The sequence below is a fragment of the Bombina bombina genome, chromosome 3 (genome assembly GCF_027579735.1).
Source record: "Bombina bombina isolate aBomBom1 chromosome 3, aBomBom1.pri, whole genome shotgun sequence".
NCBI lineage: Eukaryota > Metazoa > Chordata > Amphibia > Anura > Bombinatoridae > Bombina > Bombina bombina.
The window spans coordinates 248,539,835-248,557,822 of record NC_069501.1 but is presented as its reverse complement, the minus strand read 5'-3'; the positions used below and the strand labels follow the sequence as shown (position 1 = coordinate 248,557,822).

The 17,988-nt window shown below is 39.1% G+C and overlaps 1 protein-coding gene across 5 annotated transcripts in view; it reads right to left on the bottom strand.

Moving 5' to 3' along the window:
- The window catches only part of MYO1C (myosin IC), a 567,598-nt gene that overhangs the window by 235,460 nt on the left and 314,150 nt on the right, over positions 1-17,988 (bottom strand). The window lies entirely within an intron of this gene.

The following is a 17,988-nucleotide window of genomic DNA, read 5'->3' as shown; positions in this document are numbered from 1 at the left end:
TGCTCCTTGGCTTTTCCTTTCTTTTCATAACTTCGGTCGAATAACTGGGTTGGGAGGGAAGGGAGGAGCTATTTATACAGCTCTGCTGTGGAGCTCTTTGCCTCCTCTTGCTGACCAGGAGGCGATATCCCACAAGTAAGGATGAAATCTGTGGACTCATCATATCGTAAAAGAAAAAAATTTATCAGGTAAGCATAAATTTCCTTTTCAATGAGAATTTACCCACTGGCAGCAATAAAAAAGGGGGGCTTTTTATTTTTATTGCTAGACCGCTGACACCAGTGAAGAAAGAATAGGTAATTTGAAGTGTTGGCCCTTTGAAATGTGTAAGTTGGATGTCTGTAGAAGTTTGCCATGACTACCACTGAAGTATTGCCCAACTGCTATTGCATTGTACGATTATCTACTGTATTTAATGGTCCATTTAAAAAGGACATAATACATTTTTAGCAAGAAAAAAAAACAAAAAAATATATATGACAAGCCACACCAGACGTATAAACTGCTAAATTTCTTATTAACAAAATTAAAAGACAATCTAATCCATATTGTTTACAGTATCAGAGTAGAATGGCAAATCTCATTCGCTTTGGCACTCCCCTGGGCCGTACTCGGACTTAATATATTTTAAAAACATAGTATTGAGGCGATTTCCTTGCCTCCCTATATGAGTGGCGCTATGTTGAAAGCTGGCTTTCTCTGCATTTTAATGCTGACTTTCTGCTTGCATATGAGCAGCAACTCTCCTTCAGATACTGAATGTGTAACCTAGGTTTTCAAGAAAAAAAAAAAAGTGGTACCCATAATGAGAGGAGTATGGAATTAATGTTGTGTTTAATATCACTTAAAGGGATACTTAACCCAAATTCTTTCATGATTCAGATAGAGCATGCAATTTTAAGCAACTTTCTAATTTACTCCTATTATCATTTTTTTCTTTGTTCTCTTGCACCTTAGCTAAAGAGCCAGCCACTTTTTGGTTCCAGCGATGGACTTTTTTATTGGTGCTGTTCAATCAGCAAGAACAACCCAAGTTGTGAACAAAAAATGGGCCAGCTTCTAAATTTACATTCTTGATTTTGAAATAAAGATAGCAAGAGAATAAAGAAAAGAAAAAATGATAATAGGAGTAAATTAGAAAGTTGCATGCTCTATCTGAATCATGAAAGAAAAAATTTGGGTTCAGTGTCCCTTTAAGAAATTCAGCGCTCTTGGCATACACACTACTTTAAATAGGAGAAGCAGGGGTATGCAATTACAATGATTCATGGTAAAAAAATAGTGACATGGGGCAGACTAAACAAAAATACAAAAGGAAGGCACCCCCCCCACCAAAATACTAACAAACCACATAAGCTACATTATCTTTTCTATGAAAAACTATAATGTATTTCCACCATTATCTAGTCTATGTAAAATGACAATATATTTCCAACCCCCCATTCTTTGCCTCTATATAAATATGCTTATATATGTATCTTGTAGATTCAGAAAACATGGCTTTTCTCATTCTTAAAATTAAGTGTCTATTTTCACATGCACTGATCAAATCCTCAGTTAGGGAATTATGATGTGAGAGCGAGGGCTAAATTTAGAAACATAAACTATGACATAACAGGATATCAAATGTTGACACAGTGACCCCACCCAGTAGTAATTTAAGATAATCAACATAAGGGAGTTGACAAAAAGTAGATTGACAATTATACATTTATAAATACATCTAATAGGTGTTCATTACATTTTAATATTTATCCTTTTCACATTGGGGCCGAATGACTATATACTGTATACTATTTACAAAGCCATAAATATGGGTAACTTTTAAAAGAGACAGTCTAGTCAAAATTAAACTTTTATCATTCAGATAGGGCATGCAATTTTAAACAACTTTCCAATTCACTTTTAACATCAAATTTGCTTTGTTCTCTTGGTATTCTTTGTTAAAACGCTAAACCTAGGTAGGCTCATATGCTAATTTCTAAGCCCATGAAGGCCGCCTCTTATCTCAATGCATTTGACCGTTTTCCCAGCTAGAGGGCGTTAGTTCATGTTTTCCATATAGGTAACATTGTGCTCACGCCCATGGAGTTACTTATGAGAGGGCACTGATTGGCAAAAAGGCAAGTCTGTCAAAAGAAATTAAATAAGGGGGCAGTCTGCAGAGGCTTAGATACAAGGTAATTACAAAGGTAAAAGTATATTAATATAACTGTGTTGGTTATGCAAAACTGGGGAATGGGTAATAAAGGGATAATCTATCTTTTAAAACAATAAAAAAAAATCTGGAGTAGACTGTCCCTTTAAATACTTATTTGGATTTGATACCAAACTTCTATTTATACACAGTATGTTAATTTTGGTTCCTTGAAGTAAAACACCAAAAAGAACACGGGATGTAGTACAGCTGTGAAATTAAAACAAAAATAATCTAACAAAAACAGACTGGAAGCTTTGTGTGAATAAAGGATAATTAGTTTGACTTTCAAGCTCTGACTCCTACCAACCATCACCATACTGACGAACAACATCTTCATCTTTCAGCATTTTACATTTACACTTTCAAAATTTAAAATATAACATAAAAAAAAACATAATTTATGCTTACCTGATAAATTCCTTTCTTCTGTTGTGTGATCAGTCCACGGGTCATCATTACTTCTGGGATATAACTCCTCCCCAACAGGAAATGCAAGAGGATTCACCCAGCAGAGCTGCATATAGCTCCTCCCCTCTACGTCAGTCCCAGTCATTCGACCAAGAATCAACGAGAAAGGAGTAACCAAGGGTGAAGTGGTGACTGGAGTATAATTTAAAAGATATTTACCTGCCTTAAAACAGGGCGGGCCGTGGACTGATCACACAACAGAAGAAAGGAATTTATCAGGTAAGCATAAATTATGTTTTCTTCTGTTATGTGTGATCAGTCCACGGGTCATCATTACTTCTGGGATACCAATACCAAAGCAAAAGTACACGGATGACGGGAGGGATAGGCAGGCTCATTATACAGAAGGAACCACTGCCTGAAGAACCTTTCTCCCAAAAATAGCCTCCGAAGAAGCAAAAGTGTCAAATTTGTAAAATTTGGAAAAAGTATGAAGCGAAGACCAAGTTGCAGCCTTGCAAATCTGTTCAACAGAGGCCTCATTCTTAAAGGCCCAAGTGGAAGCCACAGCTCTAGTGGAGTGAGCTGTAATTCTTTCAGGAGGCTGCTGTCCAGCAGTCTCATAGGCTAAACGTATTATGCTACGAAGCCAAAAAGATAGAGAGGTAGCAGAAGCTTTTTGACCTCTCCTCTGTCCAGAGTAAACGACAAACAAGGAAGAAGTTTGGCGAAAATCTTTAGTTGCCTGCAAGTAGAACTTGAGGGCACGAACTACATCCAGATTGTGTAAAAGACGTTCCTTCTTTGAAGAAGGATTTGGACACAAGGATGGGACAACAATCTCTTGATTGATGTTCCTGTTAGTGACTACCTTAGGTAAGAACCCAGGTTTAGTACGCAGAACTACCTTGTCTGAGTGAAAAATCAGATAAGGGGAATCACAATGTAAGGCTGATAACTCAGACTCTTCGAGCCGAGGAAATAGCCATTAAAAACAGAACTTTCCAAGATAACATTTTTATATCAATGGAATGAAGGGGTTCAAACGGAACACCCTGTAAAACGTTAAGAACTAAGTTTAAACTCCATGGTGGAGCAACAGCTTTAAACACAGGCTTGATCCTAGCTAAAGCCTGACAAAAGGACTGGACGTCTGGATTTTCTGACAGACGTCTATGAAACAAGATGGACAGAGCTGAAATCTGTCCCTTTAATGAACTAGCTGATAAACCCTTTTCTAAACCTTCTTGTAGAAAAGACAATATCCTAGCGATCCTAACCTTACTCCAGGAGTAACCTTTGGATTCGCACCAGTATAGGTATTTCCGCCATATTTTATGGTAAATCCTTCTGGTAACAGGCTTCCTAGCCTGAATCAGGGTATCAATAACCGACTCAGAAAAACCACGTTTTGATAAAATCAAGCGTTCAATTTCCAAGCAGTCAGCTTCAGAGAAGTTAGATTTTGATGTTTGAATGGACCCTGTATCAGAAGGTCCTGTCTTAGAGGTAGAGACCAAGGCGGACAGAATGACATGTCCACTAGATCTGCATACCAAGTCCTGCGTGGCCAAGCAGGTGCTATTAGAATTACTGATGCTCTCTCCTGTTTGATTTTGGCAATCAATCGAGGAAGCAGCGGGAAGGGTGGAAACACATAAGCCATCCTGAAGTTCCAAGGTGCTGTCAAAGCATCTATCAGAACTGCTCCCGGATCCCTGGATCTGGACCCGTAGCGAGGAAGTTTGGCGTTCTGGCGAGACGCCATGAGATCTATCTCTGGTTTGCCCCAACGTCGAAGTATTTGGGCAAAGACCTCCGGATGAAGTTCCCACTCCCCCGGATGAAGAGTCTGGCGACTCAAGAAATCCGCCTCCCAGTTCTCCACTCCCGGGATGTGGATTGCTGACAGGTGGCAAGAGTGAGACTCTGCCCAGCGAATTATCTTTGATACTTCCATCATTGCTAGGGAGCTTCTTGTCCCTCCCTGATGGTTGATGTAAGCTACAGTCGTGATGTTGTCCGACTGAAACCTGATGAACCCCCGAGTTATTAACTGGGGCCAAGCCAGAAGGGCATTGAGAACTGCTCTCAATTCCAGAATGTTTATTGGAAGGAGACTCTCCTCCTGATTCCATAGTCCCTGAGCCTTCAGAGAATTCCAGACAGCGCCCCAACCTAGTAGGCTGGCGTCTGTTGTTACAATTGTCCAGTCTGGCCTGCTGAATGGCATCCCCCTGGACAGGTGTGGCCGATGAAGCCACCATAGAAGAGAATTTCTGGTCTCTTGATTCAGATTCAGAGTAGGGGACAAATCTGAGTAATCCCCATTCCACTGACTTAGCATGCATAATTGCAGCGGTCTGAGGTGTAGGCGTGCAAAAGGTACTATGTCCATTGCCGCTACCATTAAGCCGATCACCTCCATGCATTGAGCTACTGACGGGTGTTGAATGGAATGAAGGACGCGGCATGCATTTTGAAGTTTTGTTAACCTGTCTTCTGTCAGGTAAATCTTCATTTCTACAGAATCTATAAGAGTCCCCAAGAATGGAACTCTTGTGAGAGGAAAGAGAGAACTCTTCTTTTCGTTCACTTTCCATCCATGCGACCTTAGAAATGCCAGAACTAACTCTGTATGAGACTTGGCAGTTTGAAAGCTTGAAGCTTGTATTAGAATGTCGTCTAGGTACGGAGCTACCGAAATCCCTCGCGGTCTTAGTACCGCTAGAAGGGCACCCAGAACCTTTGTGAAGATTCTTGGAGCCGTAGCCAATCCGAATGGAAGAGCTACAAACTGGTAGTGCCTGTCTAAGAAGGCAAACCTTAGATACCGGTGATGATCTTTGTGGATCGGTATGTGAAGGTAAGCATCCTTTAAATCCACTGTGGTCATGTACTGACCCTCTTGGATCATGGGTAAGATTGTCCGAATAGTTTCCATTTTGAACGATGGAACTCTTAGGAATTTGTTTAGAGTCTTTAAATCTAAGATTGGCCTGAAAGTTCCCTCTTTTTTGGGAACCACAAACAGGTTTGAGTAGAACCCTTGTCCTTGTTCCGACCACGGAACCGGATGGATCACTCCCATTGTTAACAGATCTTGTACGCAGCGTAGAAACGCTTCTTTCTTTATCTGGTTTGTTGACAACCTTGACAGATGAAATCTCCCTCTTGGGGGAGATAATTTGAAGTCTAGAAGGTATCCCTGAGATATGATCTCTAGTGCCCAGGGATCCTGAACATCTCTTGCCCAGGCCTGGGCGAAAAGAGAGAGTCTGCCCCCTACTAGATCCGGTCCCGGATCGGGGGCTCTCGGTTCATGCTGTCTTTGGGGCAGCAGCAGGTTTCCTGGCCTGCTTGCTTTTGTTCCAGGACTGGTTAGGCTTCCAGCCTTGCCTGTAACGAGCAACAGCTCCTTCCTGTTTTGGTGCAGTGGAGGTTGATGCTGCTCCTGTTTTGAAATTCCGAAAGGGACGAAAATTAGACTGTCTAGCCTTAGCTTTGGCCTTGTCTTGAGGTAGGGCGTGGCCCTTACCTCCCGTAATGTCAGCGATAATTTCTTTCAAACCGGGCCCGAATAAGGACTGCCCCTTGAAAGGTATATTAAGTAATTTGGACTTAGAAGTAACATCAGCTGACCAGGATTTTAGCCACAGTGCTCTGCGTGCCTGTATGGCGAATCCTGAGTTCTTAGCCGTAAGTTTGGTTAAATGTACTACGGCCTCCGAAATGAAAGAATTAGCTAGTTTAAGGACTCTAAGCCTGTCCGTAATGTCGTCTAGCGTAGAGGAACTAAGGTTCTCTTCAAGCGACTCAATCCAAAATGCTGCCGCAGCCGTAATCGGCGCGATACATGCAAGGGGTTGTAATATAAAACCTTGTTGAACAAACATTTTCTTAAGGTAACCCTCTAATTTTTTATCCATTGGATCTGAGAAAGCACAGCTATCCTCCACCGGGATAGTGGTACGCTTAGCTAAAGTAGAAACTGCTCCCTCCACCTTGGGGACCGTTTGCCATAAGTCCCGAGTGGTGGCGTCTATTGGAAACATCTTTCTAAATATTGGAGGGGGTGAGAACGGCACACCGGGTCTATCCCACTCCTTAGTAACAATTTCAGTTAGTCTCTTAGGTATAGGAAAAACGTCAGTACTCGCCGGTACCGCAAAGTATTTATCCAACCTACACAGTTTCTCTGGTATTGCAACGGTGTTACAATCGTTGAGAGCTGCTAAGACCTCCCCTAGTAATACGCGGAGGTTCTCCAATTTAAATTTAAAATTTGAAATATCTGAGTCCAATCTGTTTGGATCAGAACCGTCACCCACAGAATGAAGCTCTCCGTCCTCATGCTCTGCGAGCTGTGACGCAGTATCAGACATGGCCCTAGCATTGTCAGCGCACTCTGTTCTCACCCCAGAGTGATCACGCTTGCCTCTTAGTTCAGGTAATTTAGACAAAACTTCAGTCATAACAGTAGCCATATCTTGTAATGTTATCTGTAATGGCCGCCCAGATGTACTAGGCGCCAAAATATCACGCACCTCCCGGGCGGGAGATGCAGGTACTGTCGCGTGAGGCGAGTTAGTCGGCATAACTCTCCCCTCGCTGTTTGGTGAAATTTGTTCACATTGTACAGATTGACTTTTATTTAAAGTAGCATCAATACAGTTAGTACATAAATTTCTATTGGGCTCCACCTTGGCATTGGAACAAATGACACAGATATCTTCCTCTGAGTCAGACATGTTTAACACACTAGCAAAAAAACTTACAACTTGGTTATAATCTTTTTTAGCAAAAAAACGCACTGTGCCTCAAAGAGGTACTAACGATTAAATGACAGTTGAAATAATGAACTGAAAAACAGTTATTGCATCAAACTTTAAAACAACACAACTTTTAGCAAAGGTTTGTTCCCATTAGTAAAAAACAACACTAATTAAATTTGTACATAAGAAAACAAAACAACGTTTTTTATACACAGTCACTATAAGAATTCTCACAGCTCTGCTGAGAGAATTTACCTCCCTTCAAAGAAGTTTGAAGACCCCTGAGATCTGTCAGAGATGAACCGGATCATGCAGGAAATATAAAAGTAGCTGACTGGAATTTTTTGATGCGTAGCAAAGAGCGCCAAAAACGGCCCCTCCCTCTCCCACACAGCAGTGAAGAGAAACGAAACTGTCACAATTAAAGCAAAAAAACTGCCAAGTGGAAAATAATGCCCAAATATTTATTCACACAGTACCTCAGCAATGTAAACGATTCTACATTCCAGCAAAAACGTTTAACATGAGAATAGTTATTAAAAGGATTAGTGACCTTTAACACAGTAGTTCCGGTGAAATACCATCCCCAGAATACTGAAGTGTATACATACATGTCATTTTAACGGTATGGCAGGCTTTTCTCATCAATTCCATTCAGAAAATAAAAACTGCCACATACCTCAATGCAGATTCATCTGCCCGCTGTCCCCTGATCTGAAGCCTTTACCTCCCTCAGATGGTCGAGAACAGCAATATGATCTTAACGACTCCGGTTAAAATCATAGTAAAAAATCTCTGTCAGATTCTTCCTCAAACTCTGCCAGAGAAGTAATAACACGCTCCGGTGCTATTTTAAAATAACAAACTTTTGATTGAAGTCATAAAAACTAAGTATAATCACCATAGTCCTCTCACACATCCTATCTAGTCGTTGGGTGCAAGAGAATGACTGGGACTGACGTAGAGGGGAGGAGCTATATGCAGCTCTGCTGGGTGAATCCTCTTGCATTTCCTGTTGGGGAGGAGTTATATCCCAGAAGTAATGATGACCCGTGGACTGATCACACATAACAGAAGAAATAACATTTTTGGTGCCCATTTAGCATCACCAATATGTTATTTTTTGTAGTTCCTAGAGTTTCACTAACATGGAACAAAGTCACACCTAAGAAAGCAGATATATAGAAAGATATATAATTTGTTTTGAAAATGAATAACTAAGATTAATGGGACAGTATACACTCATTTTCATATAACTGCATGTAATAGACACTACTATAAAGAATAAGATGCACAGATACTGATATAAAAATCCAGTATAAAACTTACTTAGAAGCTCTCAGTTTAGCTCTGTTGAAAAGGTAGCAGGAAAGCCCACAGCAAGTGGGAAATAAGACCCTCCCCCTTCTTTTGCATATGAAAAGACCCTTTACACAAACAGGAGCCAGCTGGAGTAGGTAGCTGACGGTATTCTCATAAAACTTTGGGGCTTGGTTGGGAGTCTGAAAATCAGAGCAATGTTATTTAAAAATAAGCAAAACTATACATTAAAAAAATAAAAAAAACTTTATGGGATATATAAATAGATCATCTACAAAACATTTATGCAAGGAAAAAATGAGTGTGTAATGTCCCTTTAAATCAAATACACAACCAATAAAATATATTGGCTCCAATCCCTAAACAATACTTGCCAGCAATTAACTTAATTAAAAGAAGGCAGTTGACAGCACTAGACTACTCCCCCTTGCTATATAACGGTGACTGGACATATACAAACCAGACAGTATAAGGGTGCCTAGCGTCATGAAGACCTCATTTTTAGGATGTCAGGGTTTATTTTTCTCTTTTATTTTTCTACTGAATTTCAGTTATCTTGACACATCCTAGCCACTACTCACCAGAAATTAACAATTCCCAAAGAGGTACAAAAACTGATGGGTACATTAACCTCTTAAGGACATAACAGAATTTTTCCGTCATAAAACAATTGAGCAAACTGAAAGCTGTGTCCTTAAAGGGTTAAAAGGCATAAAAGACAAATACTGGAAAACAACAAACTCATTTATTATGAGAAAGGAAGCGTGGAAAATAGACTTTACAAGTTGGATGTGCATTAAGTAGCAGATGTGATATTAAGAAAATGTTTAAAAGGACATTAAATGTATAAAGAAGATGCTCTAATGCATTAGTTATATGCAAGCAATAGTGTGATAATAAAATACCTGCAAACGGATTATATACAGTTAAATTCCTCTCCAAAGTAGCAATGCACTACTAGGAACTAGCTAAATACATCTGGTGAGCCAATGACAAGTTGCTTATGTGCATAACCACAAATCACCACCTAGATCCCCATAGTGCATTGCAATCCTGAGCATAGGTTATCTTTATCAAAGGATACCAAGATAATTAAGTAAATTTGGTAATAGAGAAACAATTTGAATCCAACTTTTCAAATTACTTTAACCACAAAAGTTTAAGTTTAACTTTAATGGTACTCTAAGGGAAGAGTGAAATTAATTACAGACTGAAGTTTTATATGATTCATCTGATAGAAAAGCAGCTAACTCAGCTGGCCTGGACACAGAAATTACCCTGGTGGAGATATTCCTGAGTACTGGTGGTTATATGGGGGTACTATGCACCTAAACGCATGCGTATGCAGCTCCATATATTGTGTGCTGTAACTTTCAACTTTTTTTCCCACCATTGTTAACCCCCAAAATGTTTTGATCTGACAGGCAATAATGATATTCTGAACGTCTTACCCTATTTAAGGGATTAGATATCTTGAAATGGTCAGTTATATTCAAGGCAGATGTATACATTGGATCTAGTCAGATTTTTGCACATTATTTATCTTTTACAAATAGAACTTTAGTTGAAAGCAAAAAGTTCCTCCTAAGTTTAACTAAGACTGAGAAAACTTTAGTTACAAATTCATGGACTCTATGAAGAACAATTTTATCCTTTGGAAACATCACCTACAGTTTCTTTATAGATAATTATTTAAAGATTCCTCTGGTGGATGTAATAGCCACAAGAAACGTCAAAGTGATGCTTGACACAGTGTATGAAAAGAAGCACACAAGTGCATCGCAGACATGCAGCAAATCCCATGCAGGTGTGTCATTTTTGTTTTAGGAGAAATATGAGCCAAAGCTTGGAAGAATTAGCTGGCTAAAGAACCTTTTGCTAGACTTATGTATTTGGAGATTAAGTTTACAGATACCTCCGAAAATGGAAGGCGGTGGTTCCTTCATGCCGGTCAGCTATTTTTGGAGCAGATTTTATACTTCCAGATTTTAGTGTGCTGCTGTTTCACAAGTATAAATTTGTCTCCGAAAAACATAATTTATGTAAGAATTTACCTGAAAAATTAATTTGTTTCATATTGGCAAGAGTCCATGAGCTAGTGACGTATGGGATATACAATCCTACCAGGAGGGGGCAAAGTTTCCCAAACCTCAAAATGCCTATAAATACACCCCTCACCACACCCACAATTCAGTTTAACGAATAGCCAAGAAGTGGGGTGATAAAGAAAGGAGTAAAAAGCATCAACAAAGGAATTTGGAAATAATTGTGCTTTATACAAAAAAATCATAACCACCATAAAAAGAGTGGGCCTCGTGGACTCTTGCCAATATGAAAGAAAATAATTTATCAGGTAAGTTCTTGCATAAATTATGTTTTCTTTCATGTAATTGGCAAGAGTCCATGAGCTAGTGACGTATGGGATATCAATACCCAAGATGTGGAACTCCACGCAAGAGTCACTAGAGAGGGAGGGATAAAAATAAACAACAGCCATTTCTCGCTGAAAAAATAATCCACAACCCAAAATATAAGTTATTCTCATAATGAAAAGAAAAACTTAAAACATCAGCAGAAGAATCAAACTGAAACAGCTGCCTGAAGCAAAAACTGCTTCTGAAGAAGCAAATACATCAAAATGGTAGAATTTAGTAAATGTATGCAAAGACGACCAAGTTGCTTCTTTGCAAATCTGATCAACTGAAGCTTCATTCTTAAAAGCCCACAAAGTGGAGACTGATCTAGTAGAATAAGCTGTAATTCTCTGAGGCGGGGCCTGACCCAACTCCAAATAAGCTTGATGAATCAAAGGCTTTAACCAAGAAGCCAAGGAAATAGCAGAAGCCTTCTGACCTTTCCTAGGACCGGAAAATATAACAAATAGACTAGAACTCTTCCTGAATAAAATAAAGAGATTTGTCCCTTCAAGGAACTTGCAGACAAACCCTTATCCAAACCATCCTGAAAAAACTGTAGAATTCTAGGAATTCTAAAAGAATGACAAGAGAATTTATGAGAAGAACACCAGGAAATGTAGGTCTTCCAAACTCAATAATAAATCTTTCTAGAGACAGATTTACGAGCTTGTAACATAGTATTAATCACTGAGTCAGAGAAACCTCTATGACTTAGTACTAAGCGTTCAATTTCCATACCTTCAAATTTAATGATTTGAGATCCTGATGGAAAAAACGGACCTTGAGACAGAAGATCCAGCCTTAACGGAAGTGGCCAAGGTTGGCAACTGGACATCCGAACAAAATCCGCATACCAAAACCTGTGTGGCCATGCTGGAGCCACCAGAAACACAAACGATTGTTCCATGATGATTTTGGATATCACTCTTGGAAGAACTAGAGGCGGAAAAATGTAAGCAGGATGATAACACCAAGGAAGTGTCAGCGCATCCACTGCTTCCGCCTGAACATCCCTGGACCTGAACAGGTATCTGGGAAGTTTCTTGTTTAGATGAGAGGCCATGAGATCTATCTCTGGAAGACCCCACATCTGAACAATCTGAGAAAATACATCTCGATGGAGAGACCACTCCCCTGGATGTAAAGTCTGACGGCTGAGATAATCCGCCTCCCAATTGTCTACACCTGGGATATGCACCGCAGAGATTAGACAGGAGCTGGATTCCGCCCAAGCAAGTATCCAAGATACTTCTTTCATTGCTTGGGAACTGTGAGTCCCACCCCGATGATTGACATATGCCACAGTTTTGATTTTGTCTGTCTGAAAGCAAATGAACGGTTCTCTCTTCAACAGAGGCCAAAATTGAAGAGCTCTGAGAATTGCACAGAGTTCTAAAATATTGATTGGTAATCTCGCCTCTTGAGATTTCCAAACTCCTTGTGCTGTCAGAGATCCCCAACCTGAAAGACTTGCGTCTGTAGTGATCACAGTCCAGGTTGGCCGAACAAAGGAAGCCCCTTGAACTAAACGCTGGTGATTTAAATACCACATCAGAGAGTGTCGAACATTGGGATTTAAGGATATTAACTGTGATATCTTTGTATAATCCCTGCACCATTGATTCAGCATACAAAGCTGGAGAGGTCTCATGTGAAAACGAGCAAAAGGAATCGCGTCCGATGCTGCAGTCATGAGGCCTAAAACTTCCATGCACATAGCCACTGAAGGGAATGACTGAGACTGAAAGTGCCGACAGGCTGCAACCAATTTCAAATGTCTCTTGTCTGTTAGAGACAGAGTCATGGACACAATCTATCTGGAAACCTAAAAAGGTGACCCTTGTCTGAGGAATCAAGAAACTTTTTGGTAAATTGATTCTCCAACCATGTTTTTGAAGAAACAACACTAGTTGATTTGTGTGAGATTCTGCAGAACGTAAAGACTGAGCTAGTACCAAGATATCGTCCAAATAAGGAAACACCACAATACCCTGCTCTCTGATTACAGAGAGTAGGGCACCTAGAACCTTTGAAAAGATTCTTGGAGCTGTTGCTAGGCCAGATGGAAGAGCAACAAATTGGTAATGCTTTTCTAGAAAAGAGAATCTCAGGATATCAGGACTGATAATGTTCTGGATGAATCTGAATATGAAGGTATGCATCCTGCAAGTCTATTGTAGACATATAATGTCCTTGCTGAACAAAAGGCAGAATAGTCCTTATAGTCACCATCTTGAAAGTTGGTACTCTTACATAGTGATTTAAAATTTTCAGATCCAGAACTGGTCTGAATGAATTTTCCTTCTTTGGGACAATGAATAGATTTGAATAAAACCCCAGACGCTGTTCCTGAAAAGGAACCAGCATGATTACCCCTGAAGACTCCAGGTCTGAAACACACTTCAGGAAAGCCTGAGCTTTTACTGGATTTGCTAGGTTATGTTACAGAAAAAATCTTCTCACAGAAGGTCTTACTCTAAATCCTATTCGATACCCTTGAGAGACAATTCTCTGAATCCGTTGATTTTGGACAGAATTTATCCAAAAATCCTTAAAAAACCTTAATCTGCCCCCTACCAGCTGAGCTGGAATGAGGGCCGCACCTTCATGAGGACTTAGGGGCTGACTTGCTTGGATTTATTCCAATTTGAGGAAGGCTTCCAATTGGAAACAGATTCCTTGGGGAAGGATTTGATTTTTGTTCCTTATTTTGATGAAAGGAACGAAAACGGTTAGAAGCCTTAGATTTACCCTTAGGTTTTTTTATCCTGAGGCAGAAAAATCTCCTTTCCTCCAGTAACAGTTGAAATAATAGAATCCAACTGAGAACCAAATAAATTATTACCTTGGAAAGAAAGAGATAATAAATCTGGACTTAGATGTCATATCAGCATTTCAAGATTTAAGCCACAAAGCTCTTCTAGCTAAAATAGCTAAAGACATGGATCTATCATCAATTTGTCATCATCTTTGTCCTTTTGGAGAATTACACAAGTGAAGCAGCATTCATAGAAAACCTGCGGAAACGATTTAAAGAGAACCTGATATATGCAAGTCCTTTATATGAAGAGGACAAGTATTTAGACTACTAAAAAGGACAGTAAACATTTTTATTTTGTTTTCCCTAAATCATTATATTTACAGTTTTTAAGAGTTTCCTAATCAGCCACCCAATCCTAGATTCATTAGCTTAGCTGGGTTTTTAGCCCAGATAGCTGCATATTAACAGGTTCCAAAATCCACCCATCTGGCTAATCTTCTTGCAAGCAGTGCCGCCTCCTATGAAAGCATGTTGTTTTTATGTTTGTTTTTTAAATGTAAATCACTCTATTAGAGGAAATGAAATAAATTATATTACATTCAAGAAGATAGATTGTTTAGGCCTCCTCTAGACACAAACATAGTATGGTCAAATTATTTTATGGCTATGGTTAGCAGCCATATTCGAAAAGATGATTACTGTCTTTTAATAACTTGAAGTTAGTCCTGGCAGAAAAAATAAATTGATACTACGAAGAAAAAATGCCTTAGATTGATAGCTTTTATTAGCAAGAAGGTAGCCTAAACTACCTTTTAGTATCTAGAGTTGTCTTCTACAACTTAAACCTTAAAACAATATCTATTAACATAACCGATTTTACTTTAGGAGCAAATTCTCAGATACAGCTTCTAAAATGTATCTCAGGTATGTAATTGTCATTCTCTATTTAGATACCTTTAACATTTTATATAAAAACGTCCTGTAGATTCCTCTTCTCCATCATCCTGCTGGAATGGAAAGCTGTTTCCTGCATGAGTGTATAGAGATGGTGATTGCATTCGTTTTAAATCATTACACCTTATCTTTTTCATGATGTATGGTCTACAGTTTCCTTAACTCCACACTTTGTGACCTACTGGATCTTGTGTTCCGAAATTATAAAGAAGTTTATCAAATACCAATAGAGCAAATTGCATGGTGTGATATTTATTCTATTGACCATTCTAACCTAGTCAGCACATCCATACAGTCAATAAAAGGGCATTATCACCAATATCTTGATTTAACTTCTGTCATGGAAAACTGCAACACCATCTGCTTTTTTAATTCATACATAAATGTAGGGTGGCAATGGCTCTGGGATTTATCTAATCCAACCTCTCACCACTTATTATAGGGATCACTGGTTTACCTGAACCAGAGAGGGTGCACATTCTTTAAAGCAAGCAGTCTGTTAGTATTTTAGTACAAACCAGCCAAGCTCTTCCACACAACATTAAGGTTTTGGATAAAACATGTAGATCATTTGGTTTGCAAAGTGTGAAAATTCTATTGTAGACTTTTTCCAACAATGACTGAACAACTAAATCACACCCATATTATCTTAGTAGATGAAGGAGATTCATGGCTGAGCTGAACGCTCGATCTGAATCATGAAAGTTTAATTTTCAATTTAGTGTCCCTTTAAGCATTTTATTTCCAGAGGATCTCTCTCCACAAAAGAATGTCGCAATCTAACTAGAAAGCACTTTAAGTGCCACTAGGAGTTTAAATTGCAAAAATAAAATAAAAAACAAACAGAAGATTCTTTTTGTCATCATTAGCTTACAAATAATTGACATATAAGAGTGAGGAGTTTGAGAAATCCAGAAACACTTTGGGAAAACATGAGGAATTTTACATTCATGATCAAATTGTAACAGGCCTGTGTTTCACTCCATAGTTTGTGTCTTCTAGAAAAATGTAATTAGAAAGCTTCTGCTATAACCAGCACCACTTTGTGCTGACTTTGCTTCACTCCCTTCCTCACACATGAATTGTTGGCAGTAAATGAAAGCTCACAGTTTTAATAGAAAACATTAACTACAGAGATGAAACCATTTAGTAAGAAAAGAAGGAGGGGGGAATTCATATGGTACCAACAATAAAAAAATAAAAATAAAGGTTGAATTGTATTTACCAAGAGGGAATTTTTTTAAAGCAATAGCATCCAATCCATAAAATTAAATACAGGCATACTTTGCAAACAGGAGACACTGTATATATTTTCAGCCATGTAATAAAACAATGCTGAGAACTCCCAGAGGGCTAAGCCATTCTATTGTCTACAGAAATACAGCATGTTACTCTCAAATAGCACACAAACAATTGTTTCCCTCCCAAGATCTCTCCCTATAATGCACCATTATAAGGTTATTAAATAAAATGAATTTGTTTTCTATCAAGTTGGAGGACAGAATATTTCTACAAACATTAAGCCAAAAACCAAATTAATGAGCACATGTGTGTGTGTTTGAGAATTCAGAGCTTTCAAAATGTCCCCCTGGAAAATGACCTGGCCCCACACTTTTACTAAGGAAAGCTGTGCAGAGTTGATGGCTGCACTTCTATTCCACCCCACCCCCCCTTGCATAGTATGCATTTACAGCACAAGTACATAACCCCCTGATTGCTCAAATGTGTTCTAGACAAGTAAGAATGAAACTACTTGGGAGTGTAAGATGAGTGTGCCGTTGGAGGTGTCCTGGCAGAACCCAGAGTTTAACCTCACGAAGGAACTACCTTTAATCTCTGTCATGTTGCAGATCATGTGACAGAGTATGTAGACAAAGAGAGCAGCATGATAGGATCACTGTATGAGAGGCTTTAGAGAAGTAGGCTCTAAAATTAATGCACACAAAAGTGCTTGATCTTATTTAAAAACAATTGACTTAATTATCCTTTCTATCTGGCATAGCATTGCAATAGGAAATCGCTTGTTTCATATAGTTCACAGTTATAATTTTCTAGAACCCCAGCCTATTCACAGTAAACAGGTATAAAATATAAAAAATATAAAAAAATGTTAGATGCGCCTACACTAGTGTCAAGCGTAAAACCTACACTAATGTGTGTTGGGAAAATCAAAAGTAATTTATCAAAATACAATATAATGTGTATCACTAGTGCTAAATGCTAAAGTGAAGCAAACAAAAAACATAATTTATGCTTACCTGATAAATTTATTTCTCTTGTAGTGTATCCAGTCCACGGATCATCTATTACTTGTGGGATATTCTCCTTCCCAACAGGAAGTTGCAAGAGGATCACCCACAGCAGAGCTGCTATATAGCTCTTCCCCTCACTGCCATATCCAGTCATTCGACCGAAACAAGCCGAGAAAGGAGAAACCATAGGGTGCAGTGGTGACTGTAGTTTAATTAAAATTTAGACCTGCCTGAAAAGGACAGGGCGGGCCGTGGACTGGATACACTACAAGAGAAATACATTTATCAGGTAAGCATAAATTATGTTTTCTCTTGTTAAGTGTATCCAGTCCACGGATCATCTATTACTTGTGGGATACCAATACCAAAGCTAAAGTACACGGATGATGGGAGGGACAAGGCAGGAACTTAAACGGAAGGAACCACTGCCTGTAGAACCTCTCTCCCAAAAACAGCCTCCAAAGAAGCAAAAGTATCAAATTTGTAAAATTTGGAAAAGGTATGAAGCGAAGACCAAGTTGCAGCCTTGCAAATCTGTTCAACAGAGGCCTCATTTTTAAAGGCCCAGGTGGAAGCCACAGCTCTAGTGGAATGAGCTGTAATCCTTTCAGGAGGCTGCTGTCCAGCAGTCTCATAGGCTAAACGGATTATACTCCGAAGCCAAAAAGAAAGAGAGGTTGCCAAGGCCTTTTGGCCTCTCCTCTGTCCAGAGTAAACAACAAACAGGTTAGATGTTTGACGAAAATCTTTAGTAGCCTGTAAGTAAAACTTCAAGGCACGGACTACGTCTAGATTATGCAAAAGACGTTCCTTCTTTGAAGAAGGATTAGGACATAATGATGGAACAACAATCTCTTGATTGATATTCTTGTTAGAAACCACCTTAGGTAAAAACCCAGGT